The sequence below is a fragment of the Pseudophryne corroboree genome, unplaced genomic scaffold (assembly GCF_028390025.1).
Source record: "Pseudophryne corroboree isolate aPseCor3 unplaced genomic scaffold, aPseCor3.hap2 scaffold_777, whole genome shotgun sequence".
NCBI classification, from domain to species: Eukaryota; Metazoa; Chordata; class Amphibia; order Anura; family Myobatrachidae; genus Pseudophryne; species Pseudophryne corroboree.
The window spans coordinates 226,359-249,677 of NW_026970356.1; the positions used below are offsets into that span (position 1 = coordinate 226,359).

Consider the following 23,319-nt stretch of genomic DNA (forward strand, 5'->3'; position numbering starts at 1 on the left):
CATGCTTCCATTGCAGTACTCTGCTGCACATGTAAGTGCAAGAGATCCTGAAGCACTCACTCATCATGGGAAAGTACCAATGTGTTTCTTGGTTGGTTGATGGGAGAAACATCTTACAAAAACTCTCCAGATTATTGACTTTTTAAAGTTTTTCTAGGAAACGTTCTAGATGTATGCTTATTAGCCTTTGTCAGGATGTACTTTTTACAAAGTGTCTCTGTGGCGCAATCGGTTAGTGTGTCTGGCTACTAACCAAAAGGTTGGTGGTTCAATCCCACCCAGGGACGTAATTGACATTGTTATCAGATTTTGGTGATCTTTAAGTAGACAAGTCAAAATTTCAAACCCCCTGTTATGGTGTAGGGTACCTGGCCTTCTCTGATGTAATCAGAGTTAGATTTGATTCAGTGATTTTATAAAAACAGATAGGAAGCACAATTTAGCAGTGGGTTGCAGAGAAAAAGAAATATGCTGGCAAAAAAAATCCAATTGAGTGATTCTGGCTTTATTTTTATGCTAACAAATTTGTTCTCTGAAAAGTGTCCACAAAGCCAAGTCTCTGATTAACACCTTTGTAGGGATCGTTTTTCACCTATTACTAAATTAAACTTGCTTCATTGGAAAGGCAGCAAGATGCATCCTCATTTCAATTTCTACTGAAATAATACAGGTTGACACCAGGAAACATTAACGCCACTGCATCCTTGCTGCTTTCTCATGTGGAAGTCTGTTTAATGTGAAAACAAGGTGATATCTAATTAGCACACAGGTAAGGAATTAAGAAAATCTTTATTTAAGGGTGAAGATGTTTCTCACAAAATCGTTGCCCCAATGCATCATTGAAATTCAAGCTGGAAAGATGATTTTAATATATCACTTGTACATTTTGTATTGCTCTTCTGGTGACAATGTAGTTTGTTTTTGTCAATTACCCTTTTAATAATAGGGTAAAGAAAATTAAGTGGATTTTTTAAAGAAAACTATACTGTCAATATACTATTCAAACAAATTAAAATGGTAAAAGTTATTGTACTTCAAGTAAAAATAAAAGAGCAAAAATATCAATCCCAGTTTTGATTACTTAAATTAACAAAAAAAATGCATATAGCAAAGGATAGTTTCAATCTGCCTACCTCTGGGTTATGGGCCCAGCATGCTTCCATTGCAGTACTCTGCTGCACATGTAAGTGCAAGAGATCCTGAAGCACTCACTCATCATGGGAAAGTACCAATGTGTTTCTTCATTGGTTGATGGAAGAAACATCTTACAAAAACTCTCCAGATTATTGACTCTTTAAAGATTTTCTAGGATACGTTCTAGATGTATGCTTATTAGACTTTGTCAGTATGTGCTTTTTGCAAAGTGTCTCTGTGGCGCAATCGGTTAGTATGTCCGGCTACTATCAAAAAGGTTGGTGGTTCAATCCCAACCAGGGACATAATTGACCTTGTTATCAGATTTTGGTGATCTTTAAGTAGACAAGTCAAAATTTCAAACCCCCTGTTATGGTGTAGGGTACCTGGCCTTCTCTGATGTAATCAGAGTTAGATTTGATTCAGTGATTTTATAAAAACAGCTAGGAAGCACAATTTAGCAGTGGGTTGCAGAGAAAAAGAAATATGCTGGCAAAAAAAATCCAATTGAGTGATTAAACAGCTCTTCATTTTCTGGCTTTATTTTTATGCTAACAAATTTGTTCTTTGAAAAGTGTCCACAAAGCCAAGTCTCTGATTAACACCTTTGTAGGGATGGTTTGTCACCTATTACTAAATTAAACTTGCTTCATTGGAAAGGCAGCAAGATGCATCCTCATTTCAATGTCTACTGAAATAATACAGGTTGACACCAGGAAACATTAACGCCACTGTATCCTTGCTGCTTTCTCATGTGGAAGTCTGTTTAATGTGAAAACAAGGTGATATCTAATTAGCACACAGGTAAGGAATTAAGAAAATCTTTATTTAAGGGTGAAGATGTTTCTCACAAAATCGTTGCCCCAATGCATCATTGAAATTCAAGCTGGAAAGATGATTTTAATATATCACTTGTACATTTTGTATTGCTCTTCTGGTGACAATGTAGTTTGTTTTTGTCAATTACCATTTTAATAATAGGGTAAAGAAAATTAAGTGGATTTTTGAAAGAAAACAATACTGTCAATATACTATTAAAACAAATTAAAATGGTAAAAGTTATTGTACTTTAAGTAAACATAAAAGAGCCAAAATATCAATCCCAGTTTTGGATTACTTTAACAAAAAAAAAATGCATATAGCAGAGGATAGTTTCAATCTGCCTACCGTTGGGTTATGGGCCCAGCATGCTTCCATTGCTGTACTCTGCTGCACATGTAAGTGCAAGAGATCCTGAAGCACTCACTCATCATGGGAAAGTACCAATGTGTTTCTTCGTTGGTTGATGGAAGAAACATCTTACAAAAACTCTCCAGATTATTGACTTTTTAAAGTTTTTCTAGGAAACGTTTTAGATGAATGCTTATTAGCCTTTGTCAGTATGGACTTTTGCAAAGTGTCTCTGTGGCGCAATCAGTTAGTGTGCATGGCTATTAACCAAAAGGTTGGTGGTTCAATCCCACCCAGGGACGTATTTGACCTTGTTATCAGATTTTGGTGATCTTTAAGTAGACAAGTCAAAATTTCAAACCCCCTGTTCTGGTGTAGGGTACGTGGCCTTCTCTGATGGAGTTAGATTTGATTCAGTGATTTTAGAAAAACAGCTAGGAAGCACAATTTAGCAGTGGGTTGCAGAGAAAAAGAAATATGCTGGCAAAAAAAATCCAATTGAGTGATTAAACAGCTCTTAATTTTCTGGCTTTATTTTTATGCTAACAAATTTGTTCTCTGAAAAGTGTCCACAAAGCCAAGTCTCTGATTAACACCTTTGTAAGGATGGTTTTTAACCTATTACTAAATTAAACTTGCTTCATTGGAAAGGCAGCAAGATGCATCCTCATTTCAATGTCTACTGAAATAATACAGGTTGACACCAGGAAACATTAACGCCACTGCATCCTTGCTGCTTTCTCATGTGGAAGTCTGTTTAATGTGAAAACAAGGTGATATCTAATTAGCACACAGGTAAGGAATTAAGAAAATCTTTATTTAAGGGTGAAAATGTTTCTCACAAAATCGTTGCCCCAATGCATCATTGAAATTCAAGCTGGAAAGATGATTTTAATATATCACTTGTACATTTTGTATTGCTCTTCTGGTGACAATGTAGTTTGTTTTTGTCAATTACCATTTTAATAATAGGGTAAAAAAAATTAAGTGGATTTTTGAAAGAAAACAATACTGTCAATATACTATTAAAACAAATTAAAATGGTAAAAGTTATTGTACTGTAAGTAAAAATAAAAGAGCCAACATATCAATCCCAGTTTTGGATTACTTTAATTAACAAAAAAAAATGCATATAGCAGAGGATAGTTTCAATCTGCCTACCGTTGGGTTATGGGCCCAGCATGCTTCCATTGCTGTACTCTGCTGCACATGTAAGTGCAAGAGATCCTGAAGCACTCACTCATCATGGGAAAGTACCAATGTGTTTCTTCGTTGGTTGATGGAAGAAACATCTTACAAAAACTCTCCAGATTATTGACTTTTTAAAGTTTTTCTAGGAAACGTTTTAGATGAATGCTTATTAGCCTTTGTCAGTATGGACTTTTGCAAAGTGTCTCTGTGGCGCAATCAGTTAGTGTGCATGGCTATTAACCAAAAGGTTGGTGGTTCAATCCCACCCAGGGACGTATTTGACCTTGTTATCAGATTTTGGTGATCTTTAAGTAGACAAGTCAAAATTTCAAACCCCCTGTTCTGGTGTAGGGTACGTGGCCTTCTCTGATGGAGTTAGATTTGATTCAGTGATTTTAGAAAAACAGCTAGGAAGCACAATTTAGCAGTGGGTTGCAGAGAAAAAGAAATATGCTGGCAAAAAAAATCCAATTGAGTGATTAAACAGCTCTTAATTTTCTGGCTTTATTTTTATGCTAACAAATTTGTTCTCTGAAAAGTGTCCACAAAGCCAAGTCTCTGATTAACACCTTTGTAAGGATGGTTTTTAACCTATTACTAAATTAAACTTGCTTCATTGGAAAGGCAGCAAGATGCATCCTCATTTCAATGTCTACTGAAATAATACAGGTTGACACCAGGAAACATTAACGCCACTGCATCCTTGCTGCTTTCTCATGTGGAAGTCTGTTTAATGTGAAAACAAGGTGATATCTAATTAGCACACAGGTAAGGAATTAAGAAAATCTTTATTTAAGGGTGAAAATGTTTCTCACAAAATCGTTGCCCCAATGCATCATTGAAATTCAAGCTGGAAAGATGATTTTAATATATCACTTGTACATTTTGTATTGCTCTTCTGGTGACAATGTAGTTTGTTTTTGTCAATTACCATTTTAATAATAGGGTAAAAAAAATTAAGTGGATTTTTGAAAGAAAACAATACTGTCAATATACTATTAAAACAAATTAAAATGGTAAAAGTTATTGTACTTTAAGTAAAAATAAAAGAGCAAAAATATCAATCCCAGTTTTGATTACTTAAATTAACAAAAAAAATGCATATAGCAAAGGATAGTTTCAATCTGCCTACCTCTGGGTTATGGGCCCAGCATGCTTCCATTGCAGTACTCTGCTGCACATGTAAGTGCAAGAGATCCTGAAGCACTCACTCATCATGGGAAAGTACCAATGTGTTTCTTGGTTGGTTGATGGGAGAAACATCTTACAAAAACTCTCCAGATTATTGACTTTTTAAAGTTTTTCTAGGAAACGTTCTAGATGTATGCTTATTAGCCTTTGTCAGGATGTACTTTTTACAAAGTGTCTCTGTGGCGCAATCGGTTAGTGTGTCTGGCTACTAACCAAAAGGTTGGTGGTTCAATCCCACCCAGGGACGTAATTGACATTGTTATCAGATTTTGGTGATCTTTAAGTAGACAAGTCAAAATTTCAAACCCCCTGTTATGGTGTAGGGTACCTGGCCTTCTCTGATGTAATCAGAGTTAGATTTGATTCAGTGATTTTATAAAAACAGATAGGAAGCACAATTTAGCAGTGGGTTGCAGAGAAAAAGAAATATGCTGGCAAAAAAAATCCAATTGAGTGATTAAACAGCTCTTCATTTTCTGGCTTTATTTTTATGCTAACAAATTTGTTCTCTGAAAAGTGTCCACAAAGCCAAGTCTCTGATTAACACCTTTGTAGGGATCGTTTTTCACCTATTACTAAATTAAACTTGCTTCATTGGAAAGGCAGCAAGATGCATCCTCATTTCAATTTCTACTGAAATAATACAGGTTGACACCAGGAAACATTAACGCCACTGCATCCTTGCTGCTTTCTCATGTGGAAGTCTGTTTAATGTGAAAACAAGGTGATATCTAATTAGCACACAGGTAAGGAATTAAGAAAATCTTTATTTAAGGGTGAAGATGTTTCTCACAAAATCGTTGCCCCAATGCATCATTGAAATTCAAGCTGGAAAGATGATTTTAATATATCACTTGTACATTTTGTATTGCTCTTCTGGTGACAATGTAGTTTGTTTTTGTCAATTACCCTTTTAATAATAGGGTAAAGAAAATTAAGTGGATTTTTTAAAGAAAACTATACTGTCAATATACTATTCAAACAAATTAAAATGGTAAAAGTTATTGTACTTCAAGTAAAAATAAAAGAGCAAAAATATCAATCCCAGTTTTGATTACTTAAATTAACAAAAAAAATGCATATAGCAAAGGATAGTTTCAATCTGCCTACCTCTGGGTTATGGGCCCAGCATGCTTCCATTGCAGTACTCTGCTGCACATGTACGTGCAAGAGATCCTGAAGCACTCACTCATCATGGGAAAGTACCAATGTGTTTCTTCATTGGTTGATGGAAGAAACATCTTACAAAAACTCTCCAGATTATTGACTCTTTAAAGATTTTCTAGGATACGTTCTAGATGTATGCTTATTAGACTTTGTCAGTATGTACTTTTTGCAAAGTGTCTCTGTGGCGCAATCGGTTAGTATGTCCGGCTACTATCAAAAAGGTTGGTGGTTCAATCCCAACCAGGGACATAATTGACCTTGTTATCAGATTTTGGTGATCTTTAAGTAGACAAGTCAAAATTTCAAACCCCCTGTTATGGTGTAGGGTACCTGGCCTTCTCTGATGTAATCAGAGTTAGATTTGATTCAGTGATTTTATAAAAACAGCTAGGAAGCACAATTTAGCAGTGGGTTGCAGAGAAAAAGAAATATGCTGGCAAAAAAAATCCAATTGAGTGATTAAACAGCTCTTCATTTTCTGGCTTTATTTTTATGCTAACAAATTTGTTCTTTGAAAAGTGTCCACAAAGCCAAGTCTCTGATTAACACCTTTGTAGGGATGGTTTTTCACCTATTACTAAATTAAACTTGCTTCATTGGAAAGGCAGCAAGATGCATCCTCATTTCAATGTCTACTGAAATAATACAGGTTGACACCAGGAAACATTAACGCCACTGTATCCTTGCTGCTTTCTCATGTGGAAGTCTGTTTAATGTGAAAACAAGGTGATATCTAATTAGCACACAGGTAAGGAATTAAGAAAATCTTTATTTAAGGGTGAAGATGTTTCTCACAAAATCGTTGCCCCAATGCATCATTGAAATTCAAGCTGGAAAGATGATTTTAATATATCACTTGTACATTTTGTATTGCTCTTCTGGTGACAATGTAGTTTGTTTTTGTCAATTACCATTTTAATAATAGGGTAAAGAAAATTAAGTGGATTTTTGAAAGAAAACAATACTGTCAATATACTATTAAAACAAATTAAAATGGTAAAAGTTATTGTACTTTAAGTAAAAATAAAAGAGCCAAAATATCAATCCCAGTTTTGGATTACTTTAACAAAAAAAAATGCATATAGCAGAGGATAGTTTCAATCTGCCTACCGTTGGGTTATGGGCCCAGCATGCTTCCATTGCTGTACTCTGCTGCACATGTAAGTGCAAGAGATCCTGAAGCACTCACTCATCATGGGAAAGTACCAATGTGTTTCTTCGTTGGTTGATGGAAGAAACATCTTACAAAAACTCTCCAGATTATTGACTTTTTAAAGTTTTTCTAGGAAACGTTTTAGATGAATGCTTATTAGCCTTTGTCAGTATGGACTTTTGCAAAGTGTCTCTGTGGCGCAATCAGTTAGTGTGCATGGCTATTAACCAAAAGGTTGGTGGTTCAATCCCACCCAGGGACGTATTTGACCTTGTTATCAGATTTTGGTGATCTTTAAGTAGACAAGTCAAAATTTCAAACCCCCTGTTCTGGTGTAGGGTACGTGGCCTTCTCTGATGGAGTTAGATTTGATTCAGTGATTTTAGAAAAACAGCTAGGAAGCACAATTTAGCAGTGGGTTGCAGAGAAAAAGAAATATGCTGGCAAAAAAAATCCAATTGAGTGATTAAACAGCTCTTAATTTTCTGGCTTTATTTTTATGCTAACAAATTTGTTCTCTGAAAAGTGTCCACAAAGCCAAGTCTCTGATTAACACCTTTGTAAGGATGGTTTTTAACCTATTACTAAATTAAACTTGCTTCATTGGAAAGGCAGCAAGATGCATCCTCATTTCAATGTCTACTGAAATAATACAGGTTGACACCAGGAAACATTAACGCCACTGCATCCTTGCTGCTTTCTCATGTGGAAGTCTGTTTAATGTGAAAACAAGGTGATATCTAATTAGCACACAGGTAAGGAATTAAGAAAATCTTTATTTAAGGGTGAAAATGTTTCTCACAAAATCGTTGCCCCAATGCATCATTGAAATTCAAGCTGGAAAGATGATTTTAATATATCACTTGTACATTTTGTATTGCTCTTCTGGTGACAATGTAGTTTGTTTTTGTCAATTACCATTTTAATAATAGGGTAAAGAAAATTAAGTGGCTTTTTAAAAGAAAACAATACTTTCAATATACTATTAAAACAAATTAAAATGGTAAAAGTTATTGTACTTTAATGAAAAATAAAAGAGCAAAAATATCAATCCCAGTTTTGGATTACTTTAATTAACAAAAAAAATGCATATAGCAGAGGATAGTTTTAATCTGCCTACCTCTGGGTTATGGGCCCAGCATGCTTCCATTGCAGTACTCTGCTGCACATGTAAGTGCAAGAGATCCTGAAGCACTCACTCATCATGGGAAAGTACCAATGTGTTTCTTCGTTGGTGGATGGAAGAAACATCTTACAAAAACTCTCCAGATTACTGACTTTTTAAAGTTTTTCTAGGAAACGTTTTAGATGAATGCTTATTAGCCTTTGTCAGTATCCACTTTTGCAAAGTGTCTCTGTGGTGCAATCAGTTAGTGTGTTTGGCTACTAACCAAAAGGTTGGTGGTTCAATCCCACCCAGGGATGTAAGTGACCTTGTGATCAGGTTTTGGTGATCTTTAAGTGGACAAGTCAAAATTTCAAACCCCCTGTTATGATGTAGGGTACCTGGCCTTCTCTGATGTAATCAGAGTTAGATTTGATTAAGTGATTTTATAAAAAACAGCTAGGAAGCACAATTTAGCAGTGGGTTGCAGAGAAAAAAAATATGCTGGCAGAAAAATCCAATTGAGTGATTAAACAGCTCTTCATTTTCTGGCTTTATTTTTATGCTAACAAATTTGTTCTCTGAAAAGTGTCCACAAAGCCAAGTCTCTGATGAACACCTATGTAAGGATGGTTTTTCACCTATTACTAAATTAAACTTGCTTCATTGGAAAGGCAGCAAGATGCATCCTCATTTCAATGTCTACTGAAATAATACAGGTTGACACCAGGAAACATTAACGCCACTGCATCCTTGCTGCTTTCTCATGTAGAAGTCTGTTTAATGTGAAAACAAGGTGATATCTAATTAGCACACAGGTAAGGAATTAAGAAAATCTTTATTTAAGGGTGAAGATGTTTCTCACAAAATCGTTGCCCCAATGCATCATTGAAATTCAAGCTGGAAAGATGATTTTAATATATCACTTGTACATTTTGTATTGCTCTTCTGGTGACAATGTAGTTTGTTTTTGTCAATTACCATTTTAATAATAGGGTAAAGAAAATTAAGTGGATTTTTGAAAGAAAACAATACTGTCAATATACTATTAAAACAAATTAAAATGGTAAAAGTTATTGTACTTTAAGTAAACATAAAATAGCTAACATATCAATCCCAGTTTTGGATTACTTTAATTAACAAAAAAAATGCATATAGCAGAGGATAGTTTCAATCTGCCTACCTCTGGGTAATGGGCCCAGCATGCTTCCATTGCAGTACTCTGCTGCACATGTAAGTGCAAGAGATCCTGAAGCACTCACTCATCATGGGAAAGTACCAATGTGTTTCTTCGTTGGTTGATTTAAGAAAATTCTTACAAAAACTCTCCAGATTATTGACTTTTTAAAGTTTTTCTAGGAAACGTTCTAGATGAATGCTTATGAGCCTTTGTCAGGATGTACCTTTTGCAAAGTGTCTCTGTGGCGCAATCGGTTAGTGTGTCTGGCTACTAACCAAATGGTTGGTGGTTCAATCCCACCCAGGGACATAATTGACCTTGTGATCAGGTTTTGGTGATCTTTAAGTAGACAAGTCAAAATTTCAAACCCCATTTTATGGTGTAGGGTACCTGGCCTTCTCTGATGTAATCAGAGTTAGATTTGATTCAGTGATTTTATAAAAAACAGCTAGGAAGCACAATTTAGCAATGGGTTGCAGAGAAAAAAAATATGCTGGCAGAAAAATCCAATTGAGTGATTAAACAGCTCTTCATTTTCTGCCTTTATTTTTATGCTAACAAATTTGTTCTCTAAAAGTGTCCACAAAGCCAAGTCTCTGATTAACACCTTTGTAGGGATGGTTTTTCACCTATAACTAAATTAAACTTGCTTCATTGGAAAGGCAGCAAGATGCATCCTCATTTCAATGTCTACTGAAATAATACAGGTTGACACCAGGAAACATAAAACGCCACTGCATCCTTGCTGCTTTCTCATGTAGAAGTCTGTTTAATGTGAAAACAAGGTGATATCTAATTAGCACACAGGTAAGGAATTAAGAAAATCTTTATTTAAGGGTGAAGATGTTTCTCACAAAATCGTTGTTCCAATGCATCATTGAAATTCAAGCTGGAAAGATGATTTTAATATATCACTTGTACATTTTGTATTGCTCTTCTGGTGACAATGTAGTTTGTTTTTGTCAATTACCCTTTTAATAATAGGGTAAAGAAAATTAAGTGGATTTTTTAAAGAAAACTATACTGTCAATACACTATTAAAACAAATTAAAATGGTAAAAGTTATTGTACTTTAAGTAAAAATAAAAGAGCTAAAATATCAATCCCAGTGTTGGATTACTTTAATAAAAAAAAATGCATATAGCAGAGGATAGTTTTAATCTGCCTACCTCTGGGTTATGGGCCCAGCATGCTTCCATTGCAGTACTCTGCTGCACATGTAAGTGCAAGAGATCCTGAAGCACTCACTCATCATGGGAAAGTACCAATGTGTTTCTTCATTGGTTGATGGAAGAAACATCTTACAAAAACTCTCCAGATTATTGACTTTTTAAAGTTTTTCTAGGAAACGTTCTAGATGAATGCTTATTAGCCTTTGTCAGTACCCACTTTTGCAAAGTGTCTCTGTGGTGCAATCAGTTAGTGTGTTTGGCTACTAACCAAAAGGTTGGTGGTTCAATCCCACCCAGGGACATAATTGACCTTGTTATTAGATTTTGGTGATCTTTAAGTAGACAAGTCAAAATTTCAAACCCCCTCTTATGGTGTAGAGTACCTGGCCTTCTCTGATGTAATCAGAGTTAGATTTGATTCAGTGATTTTATAAAAACAGCTAGGAAGCACAATTTAGCAGTGAGTTGCAGAGAAAAAGAAATATGCTGGCAAAAAAATCCAATTGAGTGATTAAACAGCTCTTAATTTTCTGGCTTTATTTTTATGCTAACAAATTTGTTCTCTGAAAAGTGTCGACAAAGCCAAGTCTCTGATTAACACCTTTGTAGGGATGGTTTTTCACCTATTACTAAATTAAACTTGCTTCATTGGAAAGGCAGCAAGATGCATCCTCATTTCAATGTCTACTGAAATAATACGGGTTGATACCAGGAAACATTAATGCCACTGCATCCTTGCTGATTTCTCATGTGGAAGTCTGTTTAATGTGAAAACAAGGTGATATCTAATTAGCACACAGGTAAGGAATTAAGAAAATCTTTATTTAAGGGTGAAGATGTTTCTCACAAAATCGTTGCCCCAATGCATCATTGAAATTCAAGCTGGAAAGATGATTTTAATATATCACTTGTACATTTTGTACTGCTCTTCTGGTGACAATGTAGTTTGTTTTTGTCAATTACCATTTTAATAATAGGGTAAAGAAAATTAAGTGGCTTTTTAAAAGAAAACAATACTTTCAATATACTATTAAAACAAATTAAAATGGTAAAAGTTATTGTACTTTAATGAAAAATAAAAGCAAAAATATCAATCCCAGTTTTGGATTACTTTAATTAACAAAAAAAATGCATATAGCAGAGGATAGTTTTAATCTGCCTACCTCTGGGTTATGGGCCCAGCATGCTTCCATTGCAGTACTCTGCTGCACATGTAAGTGCAAGAGATCCTGAAGCACTCACTCATCATGGGAAAGTACCAATGTGTTTCTTCGTTGGTTGATTTAAGAAAATTCTTACAAAAACTCTCCAGATTATTGACTTTTTAAAGTTTTTCTAGGAAACGTTCTAGATGAATGCTTATTAGCCTTTGTCAGTATGTAATTTTTGCAAAGTGTCTCTGTGGCGCAATCGGTTAGTGTGTCTGGCTACTAACCAAAAGGTTGGTGGTTCAATCCCACCCAGGGACATAATTGACCTTGTGATCAGGTTTTGGTGATCTTTAAGTAGACAAGTCAAAATTTCAAACCCCATTTTATGGTGTAGGGTACCTGGCCTTCTCTGATGTAATCAGAGTTAGATTTGATTCAGTGATTTTATAAAAAACAGCTAGGAAGCACAATTTAGCAATGGATTGCAGAGAAAAAAAATATGCTGGCAGAAAAATCCAATTGAGTGATTAAACAGCTCTTCATTTTCTGGCTTTATTTTTATGCTAACAAATTTGTTCTCTAAAAGTGTCCACAAAGCCAAGTCTCTGATTAATACCTTTGTAGGGATGGTTTTTCACCTATAACTAAATTAAACTTGCTTCATTGGAAAGGCAGCAAGATGCATCCTCATTTCAATGTCTACTGAAATAATACAGGTTGACACCAGGAAACATTAACGCCACTGCATCCTTGCTGCTTTCTCATGTAGAAGTCTGTTTAATGTGAAAACAAGGTGATATCTAATTAGCACACAGGTAAGGAATTAAGAAAATCTTTATTTAAGGGTGAAGATGTTTCTCACAAAATCGTTGCCCCAATGCATCATTGAAATTCAAGCTGGAAAGATGATTTTAATATATCACTTGTACATTTTGTATTGCTCTTCTGGTGACAATGTAGTTTGTTTTTGTCAATTACCCTTTTAATAATAGGGTAAAGAAAATTAAGTGGATTTTTTTAAGAAAACTATAATGTCAATACACTATTAAAACAAATTAAAATGGTAAAAGTTATTGTACTTTAAGTAAAAATAAAAGAGCTAAAATATCAATCCCAGTTTTGGATTACTTTAATTAAAAAAAAATGCATATAGCAGAGGATAGTTTTAATCTGCCTACCTCTGGGTTATGGGCCCAGCATGCTTCCATTGCAGTACTCTGCTGCACATGTAAGTGCAAGAGATCCTGAAGCACTCACTCATCATGGGAAAGTACCAATGTGTTTCTTCATTGGTTGATGGAAGAAACATCTTACAAAAACTCTCCAGATTATTGACTTTTTAAAGTTTTTCTAGGAAACGTTCTAGATGAATGCTTATTAGCCTTTGTCAGTACCCACTTTTGCAAAGTGTCTCTGTGGTGCAATCAGTTAGTGTGTTTGGCTACTAACCAAAAGGTTGGTGGTTCAATCCCACCCAGGGACATAATTGACCTTGTTATCAGATTTTGGTGATCTTTAAGTAGACAAGTCAAAATTTCAAACCCCCTCTTATGGTGTAGAGTACCTGGCCTTCTCTGATGTAATCAGAGTTAGATTTGATTCAGTGATTTTATAAAAACAGCTAGGAAGCACAATTTAGCAGTGAGTTGCAGAGAAAAAGAAATATGCTGGCAAAAAAATCCAATTGAGTGATTAAACAGCTCTTAATTTTCTGGCTTTATTTTTATGCTAACAAATTTGTTCTCTGAAAAGTGTCGACAAAGCCAAGTCTCTGATTAACACCTTTGTAGGGATGGTTTTTCACCTATTACTAAATTAAACTTGCTTCTTTGGAAAGGCAGCAAGATGCATCCTCATTTCAATGTCTACTGAAATAATACGGGTTGATACCAGGAAACATTAATGCCACTGCATCCTTGCTGATTTCTCATGTGGAAGTCTGTTTAATGTGAAAACAAGGTGATATCTAATTAGCACACAGGTAAGGAATTAAGAAAATCTTTATTTAAGGGTGAAGATGTTTCTCACAAAATCGTTGCCCCAATGCATCATTGAAATTCAAGCTGGAAAGATGATTTTAATATATCACTTGTACATTTTGTACTGCTCTTCTGGTGACAATGTAGTTTGTTTTTGTCAATTACCATTTTAATAATAGGGTAAAGAAAATTAAGTGGCTTTTTAAAAGAAAACAATACTTTCAATATACTATTAAAACAAATTAAAATGGTAAAAGTTATTGTACTTTAATGAAAAATAAAAGAGCAAAAATATCAATCCCAGTTTTGGATTACTTTAATTAACAAAAAAAATGCATATAGCAGAGGATAGTTTTAATCTGCCTACCTCTGGGTTATGGGCCCAGCATGCTTCCATTGCAGTACTCTGCTGCACATGTAAGTGCAAGAGATCCTGAAGCACTCACTCATCATGGGAAAGTACCAATGTGTTTCTTCGTTGGTTGATTTAAGAAAATTCTTACAAAAACTCTCCAGATTATTGACTTTTTAAAGTTTTTCTAGGAAACGTTCTAGATGAATGCTTATTAGCCTTTGTCAGTATGTAATTTTTGCAAAGTGTCTCTGTGGCGCAATCGGTTAGTGTGTCTGGCTACTAACCAAAAGGTTGGTGGTTCAATCCCACCCAGGGACATAATTGACCTTGTGATCAGGTTTTGGTGATCTTTAAGTAGACAAGTCAAAATTTCAAACCCCATTTTATGGTGTAGGGTACCTGGCCTTCTCTGATGTAATCAGAGTTAGATTTGATTCAGTGATTTTATAAAAAACAGCTAGGAAGCACAATTTAGCAATGGATTGCAGAGAAAAAAAATATGCTGGCAGAAAAATCCAATTGAGTGATTAAACAGCTCTTCATTTTCTGGCTTTATTTTTATGCTAACAAATTTGTTCTCTAAAAGTGTCCACAAAGCCAAGTCTCTGATTAACACCTTTGTAGGGATGGTTTTTCACCTATAACTAAATTAAACTTGCTTCATTGGAAAGGCAGCAAGATGCATCCTCATTTCAATGTCTACTGAAATAATACAGGTTGACACCAGGAAACATTAACGCCACTGCATCCTTGCTGCTTTCTCATGTAGAAGTCTGTTTAATGTGAAAACAAGGTGATATCTAATTAGCACACAGGTAAGGAATTAAGAAAATCTTTATTTAAGGGTGAAGATGTTTCTCACAAAATCGTTGCCCCAATGCATCATTGAAATTCAAGCTGGAAAGATGATTTTAATATATCACTTGTACATTTTGTATTGCTCTTCTGGTGACAATGTAGTTTGTTTTTGTCAATTACCCTTTTAATAATAGGGTAAAGAAAATTAAGTGGATTTTTTTAAGAAAACTATAATGTCAATACACTATTAAAACAAATTAAAATGGTAAAAGTTATTGTACTTTAAGTAAAAATAAAAGAGCTAAAATATCAATCCCAGTTTTGGATTACTTTAATTAAAAAAAAATGCATATAGCAGAGGATAGTTTTAATCTGCCTACCTCTGGGTTATGGGCCCAGCATGCTTCCATTGCAGTACTCTGCTGCACATGTAAGTGCAAGAGATCCTGAAGCACTCACTCATCATGGGAAAGTACCAATGTGTTTCTTCGTTGGTTGATCTAAGAAACATCTTACAAAAACTCTCCAGATTATTGACTTTTTAAAGTTTTTCTAGGAAACGTTCTAGATGAATGCTTATTAGCCTTTGTCAGTATCCACTTTTGCAAAGTGTCTCTGTGGTGCAATCAGTTAGTGTGTTTGGCTACTAACCAAAAGGTTGGTGGTTCAATCCCACCCAGGGACATAATTGACCTTGTGATCAGGTTTTGGTGATCTTTAAGTAGACAAGTCAAAATTTCAAACCCCCTTTTATGTTGTAGGGTACCTGGCCTTCTCTGATGTAATCAGAGTTAGATTTGATTCAGTGATTTTATAAAAAACAGCTAGGAAGCACAATTTAGCAGTGGGTTGCAGAGAAAAAGAAATATGCTGGCAAAAAAAATCCAATTGAGTGATTAAACAGCTCTTCATTTTCTGGCTTTATTTTTATGCTAACAAATTTGTTCTCTGAAAAGTGTCCACAAAGCCAAGTCTCTGATTAACACCTTTGTAAGGATGGTTTTTAACCTATTACTAAATTAAACTTGCTTCATTGGAAAGGCAGCAAGATGCATCCTCATTTCAATGTCTACTGAAATAATACAGGTTGACACCAGGAAACATTAACGCCACTGCATCCTTGCTGCTTTCTCATGTGGAAGTCTGTTTAATGTGAAAACAAGGTGATATCTAATTAGCACACAGGTAAGGAATTAAGAAAATCTTTATTTAAGGGTGAAAATGTTTCTCACAAAATCGTTGCCCCAATGCATCATTGAAATTCAAGCTGGAAAGATGATTTTAATATATCACTTGTACATTTTGTATTGCTCTTCTGGTGACAATGTAGTTTGTTTTTGTCAATTACCATTTTAATAATAGGGTAAAGAAAATTAAGTGGATTTTTGAAAGAAAACTATACTGTCAATATACTATTAAAACAAATTAAAATGGTAAAAGTTATTGTACTTTAAGTAAAAATAAAAGAGCAAAAATATCAATCCCAGTTTTGATTACTTAAATTAACAAAAAAAAAATGCATATAGCAAAGGATAGTTTCAATCTGCCTACCTCTGGGTTATGGGCCCAGCATGCTTCCATTGCAGTACTCTGCTGCACATGTAAGTGCAAGAGATCCTGAAGCACTCACTCATCATGGGAAAGTACCAATGTGTTTCTTGGTTGGTTGATGGGAGAAACATCTTACAAAAACTCTCCAGATTATTGACTTTTTAAAGTTTTTCTAGGAAACGTTCTAGATGTATGCTTATTAGCCTTTGTCAGGATGTACTTTTTACAAAGTGTCTCTGTGGCGCAATCGGTTAGTGTGTCTGGCTACTAACCAAAAGGTTGGTGGTTCAATCCCACCCAGGGACGTAATTGACATTGTTATCAGATTTTGGTGATCTTTAAGTAGACAAGTCAAAATTTCAAACCCCCTGTTATGGTGTAGGGTACCTGGCCTTCTCTGATGTAATCAGAGTTAGATTTGATTCAGTGATTTTATAAAAACAGATAGGAAGCACAATTTAGCAGTGGGTTGCAGAGAAAAAGAAATATGCTGGCAAAAAAAATCCAATTGAGTGATTAAACAGCTCTTCATTTTCTGGCTTTATTTTTATGCTAACAAATTTGTTCTCTGAAAAGTGTCCACAAAGCCAAGTCTCTGATTAACACCTTTGTAGGGATCGTTTTTCACCTATTACTAAATTAAACTTGCTTCATTGGAAAGGCAGCAAGATGCATCCTCATTTCAATTTCTACTGAAATAATACAGGTTGACACCAGGAAACATTAACGCCACTGCATCCTTGCTGCTTTCTCATGTGGAAGTCTGTTTAATGTGAAAACAAGGTGATATCTAATTAGCACACAGGTAAGGAATTAAGAAAATCTTTATTTAAGGGTGAAGATGTTTCTCACAAAATCGTTGCCCCAATGCATCATTGAAATTCAAGCTGGAAAGATGATTTTAATATATCACTTGTACATTTTGTATTGCTCTTCTGGTGACAATGTAGTTTGTTTTTGTCAATTACCCTTTTAATAATAGGGTAAAGAAAATTAAGTGGATTTTTTAAAGAAAACTATACTGTCAATATACTATTCAAACAAATTAAAATGGTAAAAGTTATTGTACTTCAAGTAAAAATAAAAGAGCAAAAATATCAATCCCAGTTTTGATTACTTAAATTAACAAAAAAAATGCATATAGCAAAGGATAGTTTCAATCTGCCTACCTCTGGGTTATGGGCCCAGCATGCTTCCATTGCAGTACTCTGCTGCACATGTAAGTGCAAGAGATCCTGAAGCACTCACTCATCATGGGAAAGTACCAATGTGTTTCTTCATTGGTTGATGGAAGAAACATCTTACAAAAACTCTCCAGATTATTGACTCTTTAAAGATTTTCTAGGATACGTTCTAGATGTATGCTTATTAGACTTTGTCAGTATGTACTTTTTGCAAAGTGTCTCTGTGGCGCAATCGGTTAGTATGTCCGGCTACTATCAAAAAGGTTGGTGGTTCAATCCCAACCAGGGACATAATTGACCTTGTTATCAGATTTTGGTGATCTTTAAGTAGACAAGTCAAAATTTCAAACCCCCTGTTATGGTGTAGGGTACCTGGCCTTCTCTGATGTAATCAGAGTTAGATTTGATTCAGTGATTTTATAAAAACAGCTAGGAAGCACAATTTAGCAGTGGGTTGCAGAGAAAAAGAAATATGCTGGCAAAAAAAATCCAATTGAGTGATTAAACAGCTCTTCATTTTCTGGCTTTATTTTTATGCTAACAAATTTGTTCTTTGAAAAGTGTCCACAAAGCCAAGTCTCTGATTAACACCTTTGTAGGGATGGTTTGTCACCTATTACTAAATTAAACTTGCTTCATTGGAAAGGCAGCAAGATGCATCCTCATTTCAATGTCTACTGAAATAATACAGGTTGACACCAGGAAACATTAACGCCACTGTATCCTTGCTGCTTTCTCATGTGGAAGTCTGTTTAATGTGAAAACAAGGTGATATCTAATTAGCACACAGGTAAGGAATTAAGAAAATCTTTATTTAAGGGTGAAGATGTTTCTCACAAAATCGTTGCCCCAATGCATCATTGAAATTCAAGCTGGAAAGATGATTTTAATATATCACTTGTACATTTTGTATTGCTCTTCTGGTGACAATGTAGTTTGTTTTTGTCAATTACCATTTTAATAATAGGGTAAAGAAAATTAAGTGGATTTTTGAAAGAAAACAATACTGTCAATATACTATTAAAACAAATTAAAATGGTAAAAGTTATTGTACTTTAAGTAAACATAAAAGAGCCAAAATATCAATCCCAGTTTTGGATTACTTTAACAAAAAAAAATGCATATAGCAGAGGATAGTTTCAATCTGCCTACCGTTGGGTTATGGGCCCAGCATGCTTCCATTGCTGTACTCTGCTGCACATGTAAGTGCAAGAGATCCTGAAGCACTCACTCATCATGGGAAAGTACCAATGTGTTTCTTCGTTGGTTGATGGAAGAAACATCTTACAAAAACTCTCCAGATTATTGACTTTTTAAAGTTTTTCTAGGAAACGTTTTAGATGAATGCTTATTAGCCTTTGTCAGTATGGACTTTTGCAAAGTGTCTCTGTGGCGCAATCAGTTAGTGTGCATGGCTATTAACCAAAAGGTTGGTGGTTCAATCCCACCCAGGGACGTATTTGACCTTGTTATCAGATTTTGGTGATCTTTAAGTAGACAAGTCAAAATTTCAAACCCCCTGTTCTGGTGTAGGGTACGTGGCCTTCTCTGATGGAGTTAGATTTGATTCAGTGATTTTAGAAAAACAGCTAGGAAGCACAATTTAGCAGTGGGTTGCAGAGAAAAAGAAATATGCTGGCAAAAAAAATCCAATTGAGTGATTAAACAGCTCTTAATTTTCTGGCTTTATTTTTATGCTAACAAATTTGTTCTCTGAAAAGTGTCCACAAAGCCAAGTCTCTGATTAACACCTTTGTAAGGATGGTTTTTAACCTATTACTAAATTAAACTTGCTTCATTGGAAAGGCAGCAAGATGCATCCTCATTTCAATGTCTACTGAAATAATACAGGTTGACACCAGGAAACATTAACGCCACTGCATCCTTGCTGCTTTCTCATGTGGAAGTCTGTTTAATGTGAAAACAAGGTGATATCTAATTAGCACACAGGTAAGGAATTAAGAAAATCTTTATTTAAGGGTGAAAATGTTTCTCACAAAATCGTTGCCCCAATGCATCATTGAAATTCAAGCTGGAAAGATGATTTTAATATATCACTTGTACATTTTGTATTGCTCTTCTGGTGACAATGTAGTTTGTTTTTGTCAATTACCATTTTAATAATAGGGTAAAAAAAATTAAGTGGATTTTTGAAAGAAAACAATACTGTCAATATACTATTAAAACAAATTAAAATGGTAAAAGTTATTGTACTGTAAGTAAAAATAAAAGAGCCAACATATCAATCCCAGTTTTGGATTACTTTAATTAACAAAAAAAAATGCATATAGCAGAGGATAGTTTCAATCTGCCTACCGTTGGGTTATGGGCCCAGCATGCTTCCATTGCTGTACTCTGCTGCACATGTAAGTGCAAGAGATCCTGAAGCACTCACTCATCATGGGAAAGTACCAATGTGTTTCTTCGTTGGTTGATGGAAGAAACATCTTACAAAAACTCTCCAGATTATTGACTTTTTAAAGTTTTTCTAGGAAACGTTTTAGATGAATGCTTATTAGCCTTTGTCAGTATGGACTTTTGCAAAGTGTCTCTGTGGCGCAATCAGTTAGTGTGCATGGCTATTAACCAAAAGGTTGGTGGTTCAATCCCACCCAGGGACGTATTTGACCTTGTTATCAGATTTTGGTGATCTTTAAGTAGACAAGTCAAAATTTCAAACCCCCTGTTCTGGTGTAGGGTACGTGGCCTTCTCTGATGGAGTTAGATTTGATTCAGTGATTTTAGAAAAACAGCTAGGAAGCACAATTTAGCAGTGGGTTGCAGAGAAAAAGAAATATGCTGGCAAAAAAAATCCAATTGAGTGATTAAACAGCTCTTAATTTTCTGGCTTTATTTTTATGCTAACAAATTTGTTCTCTGAAAAGTGTCCACAAAGCCAAGTCTCTGATTAACACCTTTGTAAGGATGGTTTTTAACCTATTACTAAATTAAACTTGCTTCATTGGAAAGGCAGCAAGATGCATCCTCATTTCAATGTCTACTGAAATAATACAGGTTGACACCAGGAAACATTAACGCCACTGCATCCTTGCTGCTTTCTCATGTGGAAGTCTGTTTAATGTGAAAACAAGGTGATATCTAATTAGCACACAGGTAAGGAATTAAGAAAATCTTTATTTAAGGGTGAAAATGTTTCTCACAAAATCGTTGCCCCAATGCATCATTGAAATTCAAGCTGGAAAGATGATTTTAATATATCACTTGTACATTTTGTATTGCTCTTCTGGTGACAATGTAGTTTGTTTTTGTCAATTACCATTTTAATAATAGGGTAAAAAAAATTAAGTGGATTTTTGAAAGAAAACAATACTGTCAATATACTATTAAAACAAATTAAAATGGTAAAAGTTATTGTACTTTAAGTAAAAATAAAAGAGCAAAAATATCAATCCCAGTTTTGATTACTTAAATTAACAAAAAAAATGCATATAGCAAAGGATAGTTTCAATCTGCCTACCTCTGGGTTATGGGCCCAGCATGCTTCCATTGCAGTACTCTGCTGCACATGTAAGTGCAAGAGATCCTGAAGCACTCACTCATCATGGGAAAGTACCAATGTGTTTCTTGGTTGGTTGATGGGAGAAACATCTTACAAAAACTCTCCAGATTATTGACTTTTTAAAGTTTTTCTAGGAAACGTTCTAGATGTATGCTTATTAGCCTTTGTCAGGATGTACTTTTTACAAAGTGTCTCTGTGGCGCAATCGGTTAGTGTGTCTGGCTACTAACCAAAAGGTTGGTGGTTCAATCCCACCCAGGGACGTAATTGACATTGTTATCAGATTTTGGTGATCTTTAAGTAGACAAGTCAAAATTTCAAACCCCCTGTTATGGTGTAGGGTACCTGGCCTTCTCTGATGTAATCAGAGTTAGATTTGATTCAGTGATTTTATAAAAACAGATAGGAAGCACAATTTAGCAGTGGGTTGCAGAGAAAAAGAAATATGTTGGCAAAAAAAATCCAATTGAGTGATTAAACAGCTCTTCATTTTCTGGCTTTATTTTTATGCTAACAAATTTGTTCTCTGAAAAGTGTCCACAAAGCCAAGTCTCTGATTAACACCTTTGTAGGGATCGTTTTTCACCTATTACTAAATTAAACTTGCTTCATTGGAAAGGCAGCAAGATGCATCCTCATTTCAATTTCTACTGAAATAATACAGGTTGACACCAGGAAACATTAACGCCACTGCATCCTTGCTGCTTTCTCATGTGGAAGTCTGTTTAATGTGAAAACAAGGTGATATCTAATTAGCACACAGGTAAGGAATTAAGAAAATCTTTATTTAAGGGTGAAGATGTTTCTCACAAAATCGTTGCCCCAATGCATCATTGAAATTCAAGCTGGAAAGATGATTTTAATATATCACTTGTACATTTTGTATTGCTCTTCTGGTGACAATGTAGTTTGTTTTTGTCAATTACCCTTTTAATAATAGGGTAAAGAAAATTAAGTGGATTTTTTAAAGAAAACTATACTGTCAATATACTATTCAAACAAATTAAAATGGTAAAAGTTATTGTACTTCAAGTAAAAATAAAAGAGCAAAAATATCAATCCCAGTTTTGATTACTTAAATTAACAAAAAAAATGCATATAGCAAAGGATAGTTTCAATCTGCCTACCTCTGGGTTATGGGCCCAGCATGCTTCCATTGCAGTACTCTGCTGCACATGTACGTGCAAGAGATCCTGAAGCACTCATCATGGGAAAGTACCAATGTGTTTCTTCATTGGTTGATGGAAGAAACATCTTACAAAAACTCTCCAGATTATTGACTCTTTAAAGATTTTCTAGGATACGTTCTAGATGTATGCTTATTAGACTTTGTCAGTATGTACTTTTTGCAAAGTGTCTCTGTGGCGCAATCGGTTAGTATGTCCGGCTACTATCAAAAAGGTTGGTGGTTCAATCCCAACCAGGGACATAATTGACCTTGTTATCAGATTTTGGTGATCTTTAAGTAGACAAGTCAAAATTTCAAACCCCCTGTTATGGTGTAGGGTACCTGGCCTTCTCTGATGTAATCAGAGTTAGATTTGATTCAGTGATTTTATAAAAACAGCTAGGAAGCACAATTTAGCAGTGGGTTGCAGAGAAAAAGAAATATGCTGGCAAAAAAAATCCAATTGAGTGATTAAACAGCTCTTCATTTTCTGGCTTTATTTTTATGCTAACAAATTTGTTCTTTGAAAAGTGTCCACAAAGCCAAGTCTCTGATTAACACCTTTGTAGGGATGGTTTTTCACCTATTACTAAATTAAACTTGCTTCATTGGAAAGGCAGCAAGATGCATCCTCATTTCAATGTCTACTGAAATAATACAGGTTGACACCAGGAAACATTAACGCCACTGTATCCTTGCTGCTTTCTCATGTGGAAGTCTGTTTAATGTGAAAACAAGGTGATATCTAATTAGCACACAGGTAAGGAATTAAGAAAATCTTTATTTAAGGGTGAAGATGTTTCTCACAAAATCGTTGCCCCAATGCATCATTGAAATTCAAGCTGGAAAGATGATTTTAATATATCACTTGTACATTTTGTATTGCTCTTCTGGTGACAATGTAGTTTGTTTTTGTCAATTACCATTTTAATAATAGGGTAAAGAAAATTAAGTGGATTTTTGAAAGAAAACAATACTGTCAATATACTATTAAAACAAATTAAAATGGTAAAAGTTATTGTACTTTAAGTAAAAATAAAAGAGCCAAAATATCAATCCCAGTTTTGGATTACTTTAACAAAAAAAAATGCATATAGCAGAGGATAGTTTCAATCTGCCTACCGTTGGGTTATGGGCCCAGCATGCTTCC

General features: G+C 34.9%; 10 non-coding genes across 10 annotated transcripts; all 10 read left to right on the forward strand.

Annotated features, from left to right (window-relative positions):
- Positions 1-213: 213 nt before the first annotated feature.
- TRNAS-ACU (transfer RNA serine (anticodon ACU)) lies at positions 214-287 on the forward strand. Its single transcript has one exon. It is a non-coding gene; the product is annotated as a tRNA-Ser (tRNA).
- A 4,572-nt stretch (positions 288-4,859) lies between these two features.
- Positions 4,860-4,933, forward strand: TRNAS-ACU (transfer RNA serine (anticodon ACU)). The gene has a single exon. It is a non-coding gene; the product is annotated as a tRNA-Ser (tRNA).
- Positions 4,934-9,526: 4,593 nt separating this feature from the next.
- On the forward strand, positions 9,527-9,600 carry TRNAS-ACU (transfer RNA serine (anticodon ACU)). The gene has a single exon. It is a non-coding gene; the product is annotated as a tRNA-Ser (tRNA).
- A 1,091-nt stretch (positions 9,601-10,691) lies between these two features.
- On the forward strand, positions 10,692-10,765 carry TRNAS-ACU (transfer RNA serine (anticodon ACU)). The gene has a single exon. It is a non-coding gene; the product is annotated as a tRNA-Ser (tRNA).
- A 1,093-nt stretch (positions 10,766-11,858) lies between these two features.
- Positions 11,859-11,932, forward strand: TRNAS-ACU (transfer RNA serine (anticodon ACU)). The gene has a single exon. It is a non-coding gene; the product is annotated as a tRNA-Ser (tRNA).
- Positions 11,933-13,023: 1,091 nt separating this feature from the next.
- On the forward strand, positions 13,024-13,097 carry TRNAS-ACU (transfer RNA serine (anticodon ACU)). The gene has a single exon. It is a non-coding gene; the product is annotated as a tRNA-Ser (tRNA).
- Positions 13,098-14,192: 1,095 nt separating this feature from the next.
- On the forward strand, positions 14,193-14,266 carry TRNAS-ACU (transfer RNA serine (anticodon ACU)). The gene has a single exon. It is a non-coding gene; the product is annotated as a tRNA-Ser (tRNA).
- A 1,091-nt stretch (positions 14,267-15,357) lies between these two features.
- TRNAS-ACU (transfer RNA serine (anticodon ACU)) lies at positions 15,358-15,431 on the forward strand. Its single transcript has one exon. It is a non-coding gene; the product is annotated as a tRNA-Ser (tRNA).
- A 1,098-nt stretch (positions 15,432-16,529) lies between these two features.
- Positions 16,530-16,603, forward strand: TRNAS-ACU (transfer RNA serine (anticodon ACU)). Its single transcript has one exon. It is a non-coding gene; the product is annotated as a tRNA-Ser (tRNA).
- A 4,588-nt stretch (positions 16,604-21,191) lies between these two features.
- Positions 21,192-21,265, forward strand: TRNAS-ACU (transfer RNA serine (anticodon ACU)). Its single transcript has one exon. It is a non-coding gene; the product is annotated as a tRNA-Ser (tRNA).
- Positions 21,266-23,319: the final 2,054 nt, after the last annotated feature.